Source organism: Anabrus simplex, chromosome 8 (assembly GCF_040414725.1).
Source record: "Anabrus simplex isolate iqAnaSimp1 chromosome 8, ASM4041472v1, whole genome shotgun sequence".
Taxonomy (NCBI): Eukaryota; Metazoa; Arthropoda; class Insecta; order Orthoptera; family Tettigoniidae; genus Anabrus; species Anabrus simplex.
The window spans coordinates 181,468,771-181,487,543 of NC_090272.1; the positions used below are offsets into that span (position 1 = coordinate 181,468,771).

Genomic DNA, 18,773 nt, shown 5'->3' on the forward strand with positions numbered 1-18,773 from the left:
GAGCGTGGTTCACTTGTGGCGATTGTTTACTTTGTTTTCTACAAGTAATGCAATAACCACCATTGATTGAAAAACAGGATGTTCCAAGCACAATAGTAATGATACGCCACCGATTCCTCTGACAAGATAATCGCATTAACATCTCATGTAAAGAAGCAGAGTGACAGGAAGCTACACTGGGAAAGAGAGGGAGAGGTCCATGGCAGGTACATAATTAAAAATGGTGACCCCCATTTGACAACGCAGATGAAGAAACTGTATTAGATAAATGTAATTGACTTTGCGCTACACACACACACATATAAGATCTGAAAATATCACAGATAAATATGGACGAAGTCCATTATTTGTGTTCCTACTTTTTTAAGAGAACGAATGTTACGATATTCATTTTGAAGGTGGAAGTACAATAAGAAGAGTAGTTACGGAAACAACGAGCCAAAATTTAACAATTTTCAAAATTGCACATTCATTATCGTGTTTATAGTATTTTTAGGAAACAGGCGAATAGATTTCAAGAATGACATTTTACCATAACAGTACATACAATATTTGGCCAAGACCAACTACAATTATATCAGACCGTAATCCAGAAAAAACATGGCGGACATCGGTGGGCGATATGCGAGGTTGAGGGTAAGGTTATGCATGTTTATTCCGAGTCACCTAAAGAAAAGATCACAAGTCGAACGTCATAAAATGCAACTTATTAACTCGAAATATGAATAATTAAAAACCAAAAGTAGCGTTATCGCGTATTGTAAGTCTAAATGTAATTTCAGAGGGGAAAATAACAAAGGGAGAATTATTATTTATTTTTTTTTTTTTTTGCTAGGGGCTTTACGTCGCACCGACGCAGATAGGTCTTATGGCGACGAAGGGAGAATTATTGTATCAACGTCAGGTTGAAACAGACACAGAGCACTGTATAAAAATATTTCACATATGAATCTCCGGTCAGCAAATACGGTATATAGATGTCAACAAAGCATTATTATCCTTACATGAAATACTATGACACCACCATTAACCACAGCCCATTATGTAAAGCACGCAAACAAATTTCTCCAACAATATTCCAACCCTCCAAAATCCACCTGTATTGTTGAGTAGGTACAAGCGATATTTGTATGATACACTTGACCATCTAAAGCACTCGTCACCTTAAAACTCACCAGAATTGATGGCATAATTGTATATTATATGAAAAAGAATATAATCGTCATGTTCACTCACGGGAAATGGGGTTAGGTTTAGTTTAGCCTACGCACGTTCATTGTAAAACGTTGAAAATTAATTACATCATTCTTGCACCACCGTTTAAGATTAATTTCGTCACTACGTCATAAATCTTGATCATGATTTTCCGGATCTTTCTGGGACTGATTTAATTTTCTTTGTAGTAAGGTACGTTGGCTGATAAGGTAAATGCTAGGATAGGGCATCATTAGTTTAAACTTCGGAAGTTTGCGCGGCACTCGAATTAGATCATCACCTTCTATGGGTATATGTCGTCTTCCCTTACAATACATTTGATTTCAAAAATGATAAAATGATTAATGCACAGAACATTATTAGGCCTATGATTCGGTTCGAGTTTTTCCTTACGAATGCTCTTAACCCAACTTTGCCTTAATACTAGGTCTTTTGGAAACGGGAACACTGAAACTCTTATACTTACATCCAGGCACACAGCACATTAAACTATACACATATTGCATAGGTAACTAAAAATTAAGAAAATACTTTCAGAGAACAACACGAGAATGAACATTAACCTAATCACTACCGATATTGTTGGAATAAATAACCTCTTTGAGAACAAACAACTTCTTACGGCACTGCATGAGGATCTATTACCTTCTTAAGACTATAAATAAATATAATGTACGATTAATAATATTCAAATTTCCGTAAATATTTGGTAACAACACGACTTTCACAAATCAAAACAAACGCATGCTAACACTCCAGCTGCCGCCATTATGGACAGTTTCGATAGGTCAGTTAAGGTCTGAGATATTGTAGTTGGTCTTGATTTGGCCACGTATGAAATACAACACCTCCAGGGTGTTTTATAAAAGCCTAACAATTGAGCTAAGAACAGCAAAGTATAAAGCATGGTGAAGGAAGGAGGGGAAGGGAGTAAAAGGAGGATGTTAATAGCCAGGGATAAGTGAGGAGAGTAAAGTTCGAATCCAACTGCGTAACTTAGTTCATCCACCCATTACTGTTGTTATTAAATGCACCGAGTCATTATGTCCACAATGGTCACTTCCAGTCCACATTAAGACTTTTCAAAACACATGTTGTGAAAATTTTAATGGGAAGCTCCAATAATGGAAAGACTGTTAAGGCACATATCAAGGCCTCCAAAAACCTAGATTATAAACATGCCTGAAGGGCTAATTAAGAGTTCCTAAGAATAGTGTGCAGATTTTGAGCTCACGCAGATCCCAAGATGACTATGTTAAAGTTCCAGTTGGACGGAAAAGAACATGCATCGTACGGCAAGCCGCACGAGGTCAATAGCCCCTCCACTCACACACACTGTGCAAAGTTCGATGCCAGGCTGACCAGACAAGCGAGGCTGTCCATTATATATACATAAGGAAGCGGAGACTAGTAAATTCGAGAAGGTTTGGTGACGTAGATAGGAGAAGGTAAACACAGAGGGCTGGGCTGAGTGGCTCAGACGGTCAAGGCGCTGGCCTTCTAAACCGAACTTGGCAGGTTCGATCCTGGCTCAGTCCGGTGGTATTTGAAGGTGCTCAAATACGACAGTCTCGTGTCGGTAGATTTACTGGCACGTAAAAGAACTCCTGTGGGTAAATTCCGGCACCTTGGCATCTCCGAAGACTATAAGTAGTTAGTGGGACGTAAAGCAAATAAAGTGATTATTATTGTAAACACAGAGGGACAGTCAGTATGCAGTAAGTTACAGGAGCGGAGAGACGGGTGAGCACAACATGTTTAGTCAATAACATCAAACGATTAATATGTGGGAGGGTAGATGGAAAAAGCAGGTTAGAATATTAAAGTAGAAAATAGATGATCCAGTAGAGGCGTAGATACGAAGATTATGGCAGGAGCATGTAGAAACATAGATACGAAGGTACGAAGATTATCGCAGGATCACGTAGATACTAAGATTATCGTAGATGCGAAGATTATCGCAGGAGCATGTTACAGGGTTACTCTTTTGTTTGTTTATTTAAAAGTGCTGCCTCTCGGTAGTAGCACTGCAGAACATGAACACGTGACTCTCAGCGCAGGACGCCATAGTTGTGAAGGTCTCTGGGCGGTTCTATCCTCCTCAGTTAGCTTCTGGCGTTGTCTCAGCTCACTAGCAGCACTACACTGTGATAAATCCAGTTAAGGCTTGAAAATGGGAAGCAAACAAAAGCACAGGTCTTGTACTCTTCAAGAAAATCTTGAAGTGCTGAAACGGTTTTTATTTATTTGTGTCAGAAAAATACATTATCTTACAATAATATCAGGACAATAACAAAACTGGTACTATAACCATTAATTATTTCTGATGATGGCGGGTAACAATGTGATTAAACTCTACATAAATACAAATTTAATTAACTGTGGTGTGACTAATAGGTGGCTAATTCTCACGCTTCCTTGGTAGCGTCGATCACATTCTGAAGAGAGCAAGTATTTGGACATAGTTACAAACAAGAAGATGGCTCATTGTCTGTTCTTCACCACATTCACATAGAGTGGAGTCACAGACAAAACCCCACTTTCTCATGTTGGTCTTTGTTCTTCCAACTTCTGAACGCAACCTGTTGAGCGTCTTCCATGTTGATCAGCTCTGCTCGTGGCCTGAAGGAAGTCTTTTGGAAGGCGTCATCCATCCTGCAAGGTGGCTGGATCTGGAACGCCATGAATTCACTCTGAAGTTCGATGGTGGTTCAGTGAGGCTTTTAGTTGTATGGAGAAAGCTTTTCCTTGACTTGAGCCGTTGGGTTGCTGGTTGGTACCCATATAAAGTATGGGTCGTCAGGTTCAGTGCTTTAGATTTCTCCAGTCTGGATGCACACTCATGGTGAATATTTGAAGGTGGAATACCTTCTAGACAATAAACTTTTATCAAGTGGTGTAGATCTCAAACATCCTGTAATGAGTCTGCAGGTCTCATTTGAGGCAACATCCACTTGATTAGCAGAACTAGATCTACACCAGACAGGGCGGGCGTATTCTGCTGCTGAATAATAGAGAGCTATTGCTCAAGCTCTTAAAAGGAGAGGTTGCCCCCCCCCCCCCCCCCCCCCAATGTTGAACCCAATAATATCCGGATTATGTTGTTCCTTGCAAATATCTTCCTTTTGGTGTTCAGACAGTGTGTTCTATAGGTTAGTGCTTTGTCAAGAGTTTCTCCTAGATATTTGGGAGTGAAGCAGTGTTCTAATATTATACCTTCCCAAATCACTTGCAATTTTCTTGCTGTCTGTCAAATTTTCAGGTGTTTTTGATGGGTTTGGCTTTAGTTGGTTGTGAACGGTTGGATAAGGGTGACAGTGCATCAAGATTATCTGTGGAGTTCGGTATTGGAAAAGCTACGATTTCTGGCTGGAAGAAAAACCGTTCTATATTCAGTTTTGTACAGCATCGTCAGCAGACATCCTTAAAACCTGCTACAACCCAAAAGTATCCAAATTCAATAAACTTGAAGTGCTTTATTTGTGGTTTTCACAAGAGAGGCAAAAGGGTACTCCATTAAGTGGATCTCTTATTCATGAAAAGGTACTTCAATTAAATAAATTATTGAATGTAGATGTTTCATTCATTTCCAGTACTGGATGGTTCAATGGATGGAAGAAAAGGCGTGGAATATGTCGGTAAACAACAACGGGAGAACATTTATCAGGTAATCATCCCACTGTGATTACATCAGTGAATTTAATGACTTGGTAGCGTCAGGAAGTTATTCACCGCAAGAAGTGTATGTATAACACTGATGAAACAGGTTTAAATTTCAAGGCCGTTCCCAATAAAAGCCTTTCGACTGCGGAGCAATCTCGTGCGCCTGGCTTTTAGATGAGTAAGGTACGTGTTGCTGTATTAGCGTGTAGTAATGCTGCAGGAACAAATAAATTTGCTCTAATGGTTATCGGCAAATCTAAAAAACCAAGGGCATTCTAAAACTGTAACATGAACCCACTTCCAGGTTACTACATCAATCAAAGAAAGGCATGGATGGGTGCACAATTTTTCAAGGAATGGTTTGAAGAACAGTTTGTTCCCTCATTTAGAAGTTTTAATGAAAAAAGTGGTTTGCCTTCTGAGGCATTGCTCTTAATTGACAATGCTCCATTGCACCCAGCAGTGAGTGAATTAACTAGGAGTGAAATAAGAGCAATTTTCTTGCCCGCTGGTGTTACATTGACATTGCAGCAAATGGACAAGTGTGTTCTGCAAAATGTAAAACTCGTGTATAAACAGAAACTTCTCAGGTACGTCATTGAGAATGACAGTTCACTTACTATTCTTCAAAAACTGAAGAACGTAAATATTAAGGACGTCCTTTACTGGGCAACAGAGGCATAGGAGGGTGTCAGTGACCAGTTCATGAGGAAAACTTGGAAAAAATAATGGCCAGATGTCTAATTCGAGGGTGTAGTGAAAGCACCTACATCTGTCAATCTCCTTGAACTTGTTCAACAATTTCCTGGGAGTGAAGAATCCGTTGGAAATGACGTTAGCGAGTGGATGGAAGCTGACTGTCATCAATTCCAAACAGACCAAGCATTAGTAGCTATGGCAGAGAAAGAATCTGGAGTTGATGAGAAACAGAATGATGACCAAAAAAAACAATGTACAACTATAGTCGCATTCAGATGCCGTAGCTGCCTTAAAACTTGCCGTATGTTACGTTGAGCAACACTCCACTGCTTCACCCACTGATGTGGTGTTTGCGAGACGCTGGTTTAACACTGTCTTCAAGTAGGTTCCAATCACAGAGACTAAGATAAACAACCAGCGATTGATAGTTTATGATGTGTAATTGTTGTGGCTGGGCGCACATTGGGACGCAGGTGAAGCAGGTAAAGAAGCGCGGAGCAGATTTTTGTAATCCACACAAATCATTGCACCATCGCAAGTTGACAGGCAGGGCAGGACAGAGCAGAGCAGGCCGGTTCTGCACCTACTTCCACCTACCATGCGCAGTCTTCGAAACACAGTTTCCTGCGCACGTGTCACGTAGTTAGTTAAGAAATGGAGGAGAAAATTACCACAGCCATTCGGTCTCACCATGTTTTGTAGGTACTATGTGAATCATGTGGACTGCAATGCAGTATGTACCAGTATGTACACGCATTGTGAGAAAATAGCTGAAGTGAATTTCATGATTTTTTTGCTTTACGTCTCCTTGACACAGATCGGTCTTATGGCGACGATGGCACAGGAAGGGCCTAGGAGTGGGAAGGAAGCGGCCGTGGTCTTGATTAGGGTTCAGCCCCAGCATTTGCCCGCTGTGGAAATGGGAAACCACGGAAAACCATCTTCAGGGCTGCTAACAGTGGGGCTCCAACCCACTTTCTCCCGAATACTGGATACTGGCCGCAGTTAAGCAACTGCAGCTATCGAACTTGGTTTAATGAAAATCGGTATGTAAATTAGGGGAATAAGGCACTACAGTCTACGCTATAAATCATTTTATTCATGCTGGGTAACAAGGTAGTTTAAAGGAAGCCCTAAAATGTAATCCTCAAATATACTATCTGTGAAACAATCCGTGCCCCACGCTCTCGCAACATTGGGTATTTAACACAAAAGATCTAATGCTGATTATGGAGAGCATCATCGCCGACTCAGTCACCGTCATCCACCATCACATTTATGTGAAGAAATAAGTACAGAAAATAATTTATCATGTCTTGTCAAATATAAATGCAAACGCGTTCACAAAAGTTTGTCAATGTTGATTGATTTTAGTATATTGTCTTGTGGCAACTAGATGAAAATGTAGCAGTACAATAGTAAAAAAATATTTTCTCCCTCTCCCCCTCTCTGATCCTATTAATGAATTTACCATGCATGTTGGCTGTGCGGTAGGATCGCCTTGCTATGAGCTTTCATTCGGGAGATAGGGGGTTCGAACCCCTCTTGTCAGTAACCCTGATGATGGTTTTCACACCAGGCAAATGGGGGCGGGGGGTGTACCTTAATTAAGGCCACGGCCGCTTCCTTCCCATTCCTAGCCCTTTCCTACTCCTTCGTTGCCATAAGACCTATCTGTGTCCGTGTGACCTAAAAAATATAAAAAGTAATCATGAATGTAAGACTTTTTGCTTAGTCCATATGAACGCTGAACATCGCTAACGTAAAAATATTGTTCAGTCTTGTAAACTGGCGAAGGTGGTTGTTTTTATTGCGATTGTCTTAAGGTGAACAATTGCCTTATCAACACAAGGGAAATTGTGAAGATGACTATCAGAATGAGAAAAATCTTGAGTGATTGAAGATACTGGATGCCCCAATATCACAGAGTCTAAAGAAAACTTTTTTTCTGAATACCGACGAGTCCCTGCATGGCAATGTGCGCTCAAGTGCACTTCACTGATTCGTAAGCTTCACGGTGTCCTGCTCTGCTCTTCCCTGCTCTGTGGCCAACTGCTTCTCAATGTGCGCCGGGCCTGTTTGTCGTTTGTTGGGTATTCAGCCTGAAGGCTGGTTGGAACCTCAACAGGTCCACCATTAGCTGTCATAGATGGCCTAAGTGTCACTGAAGAGGTGTACAGGGGAATTAGGTGTGAAGTAGTTTCCCGTTGCTTTCCTCACTGAGCCAGAAGTTGCCATTGCATATCCGTCTGCCAAGCCCACTGAAATGCGTGCACCAACCGACCCTATGAGTGACATTTTCACACCATTCATAGCATGGACTTACTGCATGAGGAATGGCATTACTAGCATCACTCATACCTCAGCCACTTTCATATTGTCAAAGCCAAGGATAAAACTGAGACAGGTCAATGCAAGTAACAAATTTATTTTAGCCCATACCAGAAGACATAGTGCACTGTAAACACTACATCTTGCCAGCAAAGGCAAGATGTGTAATTGTTTACATAAAGATATCCTAGTAAAGTATGCCTGATAAAATGCAAGTAAATCTTCTTTCTATAATATGTTCTTTCATTTCAATAAGGACAGAACTTTGAAAAATGGAATATTTCAGTTCGGATTACCGGGGTTTGGATTAACGGGTCTGCCCTGTATTATAGACTGACTTCTACTTATTTCAGATTCAATCTCATTTCATGGGAATTTCATTTATTGGATATCATACTGCAGCACATGATATTATGCCCACCGTTGGGCTGTTCATGCAACCTTTATGCGTCTCAATCCGGTGTTGTGTGCCCCCTGGATGGATAATGAGCCTCTGCACTCAGGGTCTTGACGGGTTCTTCTCGTTGCGGGGGCTATTTCAGAGAGTTGCAGTGCCGCAGCCAGCTAAGGTGTCTAGATTGGTGCATAATTTTGGTGGTTTGAGTTCCTGGACTCTATTAATGGTGAATCGGGCCAGGTGCGGAAGGTCGAGTTGGGAATCCTATCGGGCGACGATGCATTCAACAACACTGACCTTGTTTCTAAGATTAGAACTATCTTATAACTAATTTTGACCATGAGGTTGAATTTAATTTACAGGTAAGGTTGTTTACAGCTAATTACTAATGAAAGTATGGAGATATTCTGGATTGGATTCCGTTTATTCATGGAAATATCCCTATCTAAGCTAAGACGAAACCAAAGCTTGCATTTAACCTTCCAACACATGAAATCATTGCAATCGAAACCTATCATTGACCTGTCTCTACCCCAACATAATGCAGTGATATTGTTTTTTAAGTAATTCTTACTTTCCAAAAGCTAGTTGTGAATACGAACACAAGTTCACAATACACATTAATTACTATTGGACCGGGCGAGTTGGCCGTGCGCGTAGAGGCGCGCGGCTGTGAGCTTGCATCCGGGAGATAGTAGGTTCGAATCCCACTATCGGCAGCCCTGAAAATGGTTTTCCGTGGTTTCCCATTTTCACACCAGGCAAATGCTGGGGCTGTACCTTAATTAAGGCCACGGCCACTTCCTCCCAACTCCTAGGCCTTTCCTATCCCATCGTCGCCATAAGACCTATCTGTGTCGGTGCGACGTAAAGCCCCTAGCAAAAAAAAAAAAATTACTATTGACCTTGAGATTGATAACCATTTTCAAGATCTCATTGTACATGTTCTATCTGGATGAAGCAACGTATTTATATAATATTCTCTGCCAAATTGCATTGTCTGTGATACCTTTGTGTCATATTTTATACCATGCATTTCATACATTATAAGAAGTTTTGCATTTATTTATGTCGAATGGGTCCAGCCGATAATACCATTTCATGGGCTGATTAACCTAAACTGAAATTAAATGATCACTACTATATCCTAATCAAATTACGTTGTCCCGAGGATGCTCGCCTTAACGTAACAATAACTGCACACCTATCCTCCCACGGACCTTCGAGGATCATTTTGACCTAGCACTAATGGATGACATGAATGATGGGGAAACAACATATATATATCAAGAAGAAATATTTACACTCATATATCAAATCAGAGCATCACATGATATCTACACTACCCATAATTAATTACTATGTCCATGAAGTGTTGCTCTTAACCTAACAGATATCATGGCGCATCCTCGTAGCCATGTGTGTGGTAAGTTCCCTATACGCCTCAAACATATCGCTACCGTACCGGCCAAAAATCATAACGGAACGTGAATCTGGAATACGGTATTCATAATATCATGACAACAGATTGAATCATAATAGTTGACATAGCCTCGTAATTAGTAATCATCACCATTACAATCTCAACGTACACTTACCTATGTAACATACATAAACATTAACATTGTTTGATTCCACAGTAAACTCGACACATTTGAATGGCACGCTTTTCGTGACAAATCACATGGTGAACTTTCACTACCACATCTCAAATTAATTTCATGACTTTAATTACACAGCACATTTCACTATAAAATCATTTAAATACACGTGAACTCACCACATGCTTCGTTAGCATATCACGATATCACACCACACTGAATTATTAATTACCACCGTAACTATCAATCATTATTAATATATTCATATCACGTCGTCTCATTATCACTCGTAGCTTCACACTAATTGTATTACTTACCTGTGCAGTGTCTTCTCTAATACCACGATATGCCGTTGTTTCTTGGTCATCATCATATTAATAAAAAACATGCTGCAATCAATTACTCTAAGAATAATTCGCCCTTGAATTCACGAAGTTCACTACTCACAACAAATCACATCTCCATTACCTGTGCGTTACCAGCGTTAACATCACAATAGATGTGCCTAAATTATGAATATTGAACTTTCACGACCGTATTGTAATCGAAACAGTCTGTAGGGGAAAATCTAATAATAATCTAATAATAATAATAATGTTGTTGGCTTTACATCCCACTAACTACTTTTACAGTTTTCCGAGACGCTGAGGTGCCAGAACTTAGTCTCGCAGGAGTTCTTTTGCATGCCAGTAAATCTACGGACAAAGAGGTCGACGTATTTGAGCACCTTCAGATACCGCCAGTCTGAGCCAGAAACTAACCTGCCAAGTTGGGGTCAGAGGGCCGGCCAGCGCCTCAACCGTCTAGGCCGCACAGTCCGGCGAGAAAAAATATCTTCTGTGTCATCAGCTCATAGATAATAGGCGTAGTGAACATGCGATTGCGAGAAATAGAATGCCCTAATTTAGGTTTCTGTACAATCCCCTGTGGCAACAGGATGGCCATAAGAAGCTTTATTTCGTCCTTATTTGTTCGGACACGGTCTTGATCTCGACTCCTTCGTTTCATCTTACTAAACTGGGTTTTATGTGCGATTGCACGGCATCTTTTGACTGTTCAGCTATGTTCAGGCATATCTCGTCATAAGAAAGTAATTGAAATATTTCGCTCAGTTTTGTTTTCCCCACAAACTCTCCCTTTATATCACGATGGAATTTTGGTCTTTCTTTGTCCATTTTCAGTATAAGTTGACGAAGAACTTGCAATGGTTTGATTGTAGTCAGTATTATTGTCAAAACTGTCACTGTCATGATTGCTACTTGAACTGGAATCGAACACGCGTTGTCCCTTTTCCGACTGCTGAACACTCGCATCAGCTACGCCCGAACTCTGTACATTCAAGCCTGCAGTACTTACACCAGGTAAGTTCCTGTCACTGACGGATTCTCCTTCGGCAGAACTTACTTCACTAATATCACTATTCTCCCCACTAAATTCCAACATTTCGTTTATCATGACCCGTAAATCTTCCTCTAACGGTGGGGGCCGGTATTTCGTTATGGATATTTTAGCGTAAAAAATGTAAGAAAAAGGATCGAATAGAACCCTGGTCTCTGCAGTTTGGACGGAAATCATGAATTGATTCTGTATTACGGATGCGTACGATAATAAATGTTGTGTAACTCGCGGTAAACAGATACTCCATTCGTGAAGGAAGAACTCAAGACTGGAGATAATAAATCTGGTTACAGTTCTAAAATGTCATTAGAGAGGTTTGTTCATTATCATTATCTCTAGGAATCCCTTCTACAGCAATATTATTACATCTCTGGGACGATTAGGCGATGAGCTAAAGCTTCAGCGCGAAGCTGTTAAACCTTAGGTCGTTCTTGCCCGAACGTAAGCTGCGTTCTTCATGATGCAACTCGTGGATGACACATAGGTATTGGGAGAATATCGTTGAAAAAATTCACATGAGAGAGCAGACTCATGCAGAATACGCTGCTAAAAAGGAAATAAACCTCTGCGGGCAGGCAGCTGAGAAAAAAAAAATTTGAATCGGCGGATATATCTGCGTTCCTCACTGAGTAAGCGACTTGTACCCGCGGACCTCGCCGCATCGCCCACCGAACAGGTTAAACACACTGAATTCTTTACAAAAGTCAATCAGATTCATAATGGAACCAGAAACTAACAAGAAAATAACATTTCCCAATCGATAGAAATGACAACCTTTCACACAAAATATACAGAAAACTCACTCAGACTTTGCTCACAACAGATAACATATCCAACCACCCATACACACACAAATTAACAGGTCTGAATGTGATACACAGTGCAATTTCCATACCTATGAACACTGCATATTTCATGATGAGATACAAATAATTTTTAAAAAGCCAAAGTAAACAACCACCCTCTTAAGACCGTAATTGTAAAATATTCTAATAACTTCAAGAATTTTCCCTTGTTTTCCGACATGGCAAAAGCCCAGAAGCTTATGTATAAAATAGCTGAAGTTTCTAAAAACACACTCAAAAGTAGCCTTTGGAATGAACAACACATTGCGAAGACAGATAAGAAAATGCAGCCTAGAAGAAAATGTCTTTCATCCAAATCGGGTGTTAATGAACTAAAACACCGAACTCGATAGCTGCAGTTGCTTAAGTGCGGCCAGTATCCAGTATTCAGGAGATAGTAGGTTCGAACCCCACTGTCGGCAGCCCTGAAAATGGTTTTCCGTGGTTTCCCATTTTCACACCAGGCAAATGCTGGGGCTGTACCTTAATTAAGGCCATGGCCGCTTCCTTCCCACTCCTAGCTCTTTCCCGTCCCATCGTCGCCGTAAGACCTATCTGTGTTGGTGCGACGTAAAGCAACTAGCAAAGAAAGAAAAAAAAAAATGAACTGAAATATCAAGAAGCAAACTGTCTAATGCTACATATATAGACCAGACAAAACCTCATTTCCACACCAGTTACAAAGAGCATAAAAATGCAATTAGATACAATCAGCATTCAGCCTTTGGAAGCACGTGTATGACAGCTCACACCATGTCTCAGACTCAAAGCAGATTTAAGAATTTTACACTTGAAAAATAAATGCAAATCTTTGAACATTCAAGAAGTTGTAGAAATGTACATTGCAGAAAAGGTAACCAGGCCAGCCTCAACCATCACACACATTTAAAAATTCCCCCTCTTTGCACTACTTTCTAATTTTCAGAACAACATTTCACACTTTTTGCATCAGTGGTTATTGAATCCCACAGGAGGCTATTCTGACGCTGAACATCTGGAGTGTGTTTTAGGGTATTCTTATCTGTAGTAAATAGCAGTATGCTCACCACTAGAGAATTTTTAGTATGTGTCATTATTCGCTTATGGCACTTCACACATAATTACATAGGTACATTAAACTTAATTGTAATACGTAGATAGATACAAAAGCAGTGCTGAAACGCTGAGATAACCAACAATTCAAAAGAGAACTTTGAGAATGTGAAGGATTGTCTGCTCCACCTCACCACATTTTGCAGCAAAGGAAAATTTGCTAGCCCCACTTGTGAAATGATGAAGCAAATCGTCCAGGGCTAGTTTGAACCCTGTTAATAGCAACCCAAGTTTTCTGTGGCAGATCAAAACCAGGAGAGATGGTGTACATTATATAAAGATCGCCACTCGTGAGAAACTGTGCTGCGCCATTCATTTGCAGCACTGAAGTTGCTTAAAGAGAGTTCTTGGGCTACTTCAAAAGGTGGGGACCTAGACTTCAGGCGTTAAAAATCCACCAGCTGTATCATCCTGGATAGGAAGACATAGACTTATTGTAATTTTTGAGTACTCTCAGGCCAAGATCTTTGTTCTCCTTAGTCTAGGAGGTTCAGTGTGACTTTGAGTACAGGCAGCCAAAAAAGAGGGATCGATTAAACTGTGCCAGTAATAATCTACACGGTTTGATTCAGGACACCTCCAATCTTCCAAACCTGTGAGCTGTTCACCCATACTATTCAGAACACTATTCAGCTGCGGAGTAAACCAGCACCTACTGTGGCACTTCCCACAAGATGTAATATATAGCACCAAAACCGAAATGGGTTTTTAAAAAAAGTGTTTATCTGTCCTGGGAAATGTAAAGTATTATATACCAAAGTGAAGATTAAACGGTGATCATCATTAGCGGTATTTTAAATACAGTGAAACCTCATTAGTGCATTCCTCATTAACATGTTTTCCCACTTGGCATGTCGTAAATTCAGTCTCGATTCTCATCGTATTAAATCTAGATTTAAAAATACCTCGCTTATCGCATCATGAATTTTTGCGATTACTGTTTAGTACGATCACATTTTTTCTAGCCCTGGAAATGTCATTTGTCATCCCTTGTGAAAGAAACGTGATTTCCAACTCGGGTAAGGAAGAGACCTTGCCACTGTTGCGTGATAATGGGAAAATATCTTGAATTCCTGGACTTCACAGGATAAGTTGCAACTTCGAGGAACAGGCTGTTAGGCTTAGGAATGTTCAGTTTTGCTTGTTGGTTAGCAGCAAGATTGCTGAATAACACAGTGAGCCTGTGAAATTCCTTACTAATGAAGACAAGACTAAAATCTATCAGAAAGTGGACTGGCACCTGCATCTTTAAATGCTCAGAGGTAGCGTCAAATACAGTATCTTTACTGTATTTGGTAGCACGAATGTCGAAACTCGCACCTTTGTGTTTCGACTTGATCGTTCGATTTGGTCTAATCGAAGTTTTGTTGATTCAAAATGGTGGCCAATATCGCAGTCACATATGGTCGGGGTGGAGTGTAACCTCCAATTCATTGTCTCATGTCTGAGAGTGTGACCAGAAAATGTTTAATAACCCACTGGTCCGAAATAGACTTTACTACCATTTGTTTTAGAAAGAGTGATATCTGCAATGATACTTTGATATTTTTATGGGCCACCGTGCAAATATTTTTTGTTTTTCTGTTGTTTTTTCAGACAGTTTAATATTATCCGCTCATCTGCAAGAATGGTAGATATAGTTTTCACTGTACCCGTGCATACACGACGTAAAATGCCACTGTGTCGGAAAAAGTCATATCTTGTGCTTTCATATCCCTGTTGCATAGTTTTTATTAATGTATTCAGAAGTATGTGTATTCTCGCTTAACACATTCTTTTTCCTTATTCCCTGCAGAAACGTCTTAACGAGGTTGTACTGTATATTGTCGTACTGAGATAATGCTGCTTGATCTTGATGCTTTACTGTGGCTCCTTTGATTTTCATGTTTTTATTTTGCATCACTTACTAACCAACAAAGTTGTCATTTAGTACTTGGATTTACTTTGAAAAATTTAATGCAGTGTACAGTATGGTACTTTTCTACAACTTGTATTACTCGTTTAAGTACATGATTACAATCTGTCAAATACTTCGTGTGTTATATTGAACATAATAGGCCTATTCGGCTACTGCCCTCTTTTACAAATGCCTTCTATTATGATGCGCAGTTCACTCGGAAATGGCATTTAGTCCTTTGATGTAGAACTTAATTTAATGATTGACGGATTGGGGCGGCCTAATTTTGAACCGGGCAGTAGGTATAAAATGCCTTTGGGTGTGACGAGCTCATCGTAACAATAGCCTATATGGACAAAGCCGATATGGTGCCTCGGAAAAGGTTAGGGCGCCCCCTGCTAGAAGCGACGCATGCTCTTCAGGTGCTGGGGGAACTGTGTGAAATGGCCAACCAGCACCAAACTACATCAAGATTGTTTCAGTAAATGCCCTGACACTGACGGGAAAGACAGAAGAACTGGTTGACTTTGTGATAGAAAAAAGATATAGCCATACTTGGACTGTGTAAGATCAAGAAGAGGGGTACGGGGGAGAGTCCTCCGAGAGAAGGATACAGGCTGTATTACAGCAGAGGACCTGAAGCAAAAAATATAGTGGCCATCATACTTAGAAAAGAATATATGGAATATACAAAATGCATCAGCGATAGGATGGTGATATGACTCCGGTTTGAAAATGGCATGAAAGATCTATTTCAGTTGTATGCCCCACAAACGGGTTGCATAGAGGACTTCTTAGAGGAAGTGGAGAGACAGATAGAAGATAAGGAAGTGCTATTGATGGGAGATCTAAATGCTCAAGTTGGAATGGAAAGACAAGGAAAGGAAGATGTTGTAGGGCCATTTGGATATGGAAATGTAAATCCAGAAGGAAAGTGTTTTTGGTGTATTTTTGCATGAGGAACCATATGATTGTTGGAAACACCTGGTTTAGGAAGAACAGTCACAAGATTACAAGGTATGGTTGGGGAGACAGACAAACAAAGACCATGATTGATTATATAACCATAGAGAAAGAACACCGGAAGAACCTTTTAGATGTTATAGCCGTGCCTGAAGAAGCCTTTAGTGGATATCATAGAGTTGTGATAGGAAAATTGAAAGTGGGAAACCCTCCATTAAGAAGAGAGAAAAGAATTAAAGTATGGAAGTTGAAGGAGAAAAGCATACAAGAAGAATTTCAAAGGGAAATAATACCCTTGGTATCCAGGACGGAGATGGGGAACGTTGAAGATGAATGGAAAAGATTTAAAGAAGCACTTGTTGGATGTGCAGAAAAGGTATGTGGTAGAACATCAGGAAATGTGAAAGACAAAGAGACACACTGGTGGAATGATAGGGTAAAGATTAAAGTGAAAGAAAAGAAAATGGCATGGAAAGCATGGAAAACATCTAAGACTGAATAAAGTAGAAGAAAATATTTGGAGGCAAAGAATTCGGCCAAGAAAGTAGTGGAGGAAGAAAAGAGGAAAAGCTGGGCCTTATTCATACAGAAATTGAGAGATGATATGCAGGGCAGCAAGAAATTGCTGTATGGTATCTTAAGAAACAAAAGGGATCAAGTAAACACCAGATATGTGAAGGATGAAGCCAGCATAATATTAACAAAGCCAGAAGAATTAAGATATAGATGGGGAGTATGTTTTCAGACTTTGCTGAACATAAGAACTGATGAGTCATTCAATGGACAACCAGGAAAGGCAATTAGGTGATGAAGAAATGTATAAGGAAATTACAATGAATGAAATTGAAATGGCAGTAAGAAAGATGAAGAATGGAAAAACTGCTGGAGTAGATGAAATTTCAGTAGAGGTGATAAAGGCAGCTGGAGCTGTAGGCCAGCATTGGACATGACGGGTTCTCAGGAATGTCTGGGAGAATGAGGTCCCTGATGATTGGCAAAAAGAAATAATCGTCCCAATTTTCAAGTAAGGCGATAAGAAAGTATTGAAGAACTACATAGGAATTATCTAATATCCCATGTTGCTAAGATAATGAAGAGGATACTGCAAAGTAGAATAAGGTTGAGGGTTGTGAATCAGATACAGGAAAATGTTTGGTTTCAGGAGTGGAAGGTCAACAATAGAGCCCACTTTCATTACGAGACAACTAATGGAAAAGCATTGGGGGTACGGGAATGATATAGTGATGACATTCATTGATATTGAAAAGGCATATGACAGTGTCCCCAGGACCAAAGTTTGGGGCAGTCTGGTGCAAAAAGGAATAGGGCAGGATTAATAAAAATGATCATGGCAGTGTACAAGGAATGTTGCAGTTGCATGTAAACACAAGTTGGTTCAAAATAACTAATGGGCTGGGACAGGGAAGTGTTCTATCACCAATCCTGTTTACAATAGTAATGGATGACATCATGAGAACAGCAAAAGCAGCATATGGAGGAAGAGAAATGAACACGTTATTTGCAGATGATATTGTGATTTGGGGAGAAGACTGCAGGAAGGTTCAAGAATAGTTGGATGTGGTGAATGGGAAGATCGAAGGATGTGGATTGAAAATAAGTGTAGAAAAGATTAAAACTCTTATGACTAGAGGGGAAATGTCAGATTAGACTTGCAGGCAAGCCCCTGGAAGTAGTGGAAACGTTCAAATAACTGGGGAGTGAATTAATGTAGAATGCTCGACTGGATGCTGAGATTAGTAAGAGGATTCAAGCTGGAAGTTGTTTCTTTCATTGTGTAAGAAACATGTTATGGGACAAAGATGTGCCATTGGAAGCAAAGGAAACTATGAACAAGATATATTACGTACCCATAACAACTTATGGAGCAGAAACTTGGACAGTGACAAAGAAGGATGAGAGTCGAATACAGGCAGCCAAAATGAAGTTCTTAAGGAGTATGATGCAGAAGAGTAGATGAGATAAAATAAGGAAAGAGAAAATCCGGGAAGAAATTGGAGTGGAAAGGAATGATACAATAGAGAAGAGCCGACTAAGATGGTTTGGGCACATAAAGCGAATGAGTGATGAAATAGTGCCAAAAAAGGTGATGGAAATGCAAACACAAGGAAGGAGAGGACGTGGATGACCATGATTGAGATGGAAGGGTACAATCCAATACAGTACAGTATTATAGAAAGAAGCCTGGACTGGGAGACAGTGTTGGAGGGAGGAGTGGTGGAAAGACCGAAGAAAGTGGAGAGGAACCATATTTGCCCCTACCCAGCTACATCTGGATGAAGGGAAATGATGATGTGTAAATTCAGGTTTAGCAGTGGGAAAGTTTTTAAGAATTGACTTATTTCAGTATAACAAAATTTTTCTATAACTAATTTCTGAGGTCCCAAAGATGGTAAACTGCTATTTTACTGTACTTGGCACATTATGGGATAATGTTTTGTATTATATTTATTTGTTAAATCATTTCCAGTACTTTTTAGGGGTGCTTGTAACTACCGTAACTACCTTACATGCTGGAGAATTATTTGAATGTTCTGTTTGGGTACAGCTTCATTTCCAGTTGTCTGAATTAATTTGTAAACCTAATTAAACTACAGTGATTTAGGAAATACATTTTATGGACCATGAGGAAACAGTTAATTTTTGGCAGTGAC

General features: G+C 40.0%; 1 protein-coding gene across 4 annotated transcripts in view; it reads left to right on the top strand.

Moving 5' to 3' along the window:
• Window positions 1-18,773, top strand: part of PolA2 (DNA polymerase alpha subunit B) — a 153,242-nt gene that overhangs the window by 107,330 nt on the left and 27,139 nt on the right. The window lies entirely within an intron of this gene.